Raw genomic sequence first — 1804 nt, forward strand, 5'->3', positions numbered from 1 at the left:
CGCTTGTTCGCACTCTGGCTCTTCCACTTGTTCCAGAGATTCTCTCTCTCTCTCTCTCTCTCTCTCTCTCTCTCTCTCTCTCTCTCTCTCTCTCTCTCTCTCTCTCTCTCTCTCTCCGCCCTCCCCCCCTAGCTTCCTCTCTTCCTCTCTCTGCAACAATAGGGAAGACAGATAAATAGATCAGCAAGGGAGCAGGACAAACCTTCCCTTTCTCTTTATGTTTCTGTCTCTCTCTGGACCAGCACAGAGTATGTTGTTAACATTAGCTGGCTAGAGAATGAGGCGGATTGAGAGCGAGCTGCCAGGGAGGGCTAGCAGCAGCAGGTTGGCTGTTTGGCACACAGCTCTGTTTCGGAGTCAGATGGAGATTTCAGGCTGTGTCAAGCAGCAAGTGAAGAGGGGACAAATGCCTGGAGCAGGGGGTCTGCCAGTCGCTAACAGGACTTTTTGTCTTTTTGTATACAGAAGCAAGTGATTATGCCTCTGAATACCTGTTTCTGGGAGATCAAACAAGATGCTGGGACTGTTGCCTCCATGTCTGACTTTGACGACTTCCCAGAGTCATCTTGATTTATTTGGGGGAAATGACACTGGACCATAGCTCAGTGGTAGAGCTCAATCCTTGGCTGGGAGGGAACGATCTCTGGAACCTTAACCAGTGTAGGAAACACTGAACCTGACAAACCAATCGTCTTATTCAATACAAGGCAGATCCCCATGTCCTATGTCTGTGTTGTTACTTCATCATCAGTGGAGTGGCATTTAAGAGATATGTTGCTTTTCAGTGAGCTGGGGTTTGAACATGTTTAGGAGGCATTACCAGAAATAAGAAAATGGAGTGAACACTATCAGCAGTAGTGTTAAAAGACACCTACACTAAAGCTGTACTTAACACACTTCCATTTCTCATGCTGTGTTTAACCCTGGTAATCTACTCTGGGGGGGGGGAGCAGATTTCTGGTATGTAGGATTTACTTTGATTTTAACAAAAACTAAAGTGCTACCAACCTTTTCTGTGTGGCCTGGGACAGAATGGAATGCCTGTCTAGTATTCACCTAGATTCACAGCAACTGCCTGGATTGATAACTGAATTTCTGCCAAGCCAAATAAAGCACCTATGATTCTATTACTGGTTCTAGCAGTGGAACGTATCGTTTCTGAGCTCTAATAAATACTTTCTTGTTAGCAAGTAGAATGGTTGTTGGACCCTATTGGCCCCAACCACTTGACACACAACTTCTGTGGCCTGCCCCATAGCAGTTCTTTGCCCTGTTTCTCTATTTTGAGTTGCCTATCTCCCTGTCAATAAGAAACCAGACCTCACGCTTCCAGGCTGCACTGTCGCAAGCACTACTGTCCCTAACACTGGCTCTCACAAATCCTAAATCCCATCCCACCTTCTGCTTGCCTTACTTTGTGCCAGGTTTAGGGAACTCTTGCCCCTCCAGAGGTTGGTGAACCACAACTCCCATCAACCCCAGCAAACATGGCCAACAGCCAAGGATAATGGGCATTGTTGTTCACCGACCTCCAGAGGGTTAGAGGTTTCCCACACCTGCTTTATCCAATGGCAAGTAATCAGCTCTGATTTGCCGACTTCATAACAAAGGTAGCAGATCTGGTCTAGGTCTGTGTTGCGCCATCTGGGGGAAAAAAACACCCCACACTCAGGCAGCAGAACAGAAACACAGTGTGACTGCTAAATCGGGTAGCTGCCACATGCTTCTCGTATACAAAATGCTTTCAGTCAAGATGAGACAGGTCCTTATTTTGTTCCAAATTCATCACAGCGAGAGCTGAATT

Source organism: Zootoca vivipara, chromosome 2 (assembly GCF_963506605.1).
Source record: "Zootoca vivipara chromosome 2, rZooViv1.1, whole genome shotgun sequence".
Classification (NCBI taxonomy): domain Eukaryota; kingdom Metazoa; phylum Chordata; class Lepidosauria; order Squamata; family Lacertidae; genus Zootoca; species Zootoca vivipara.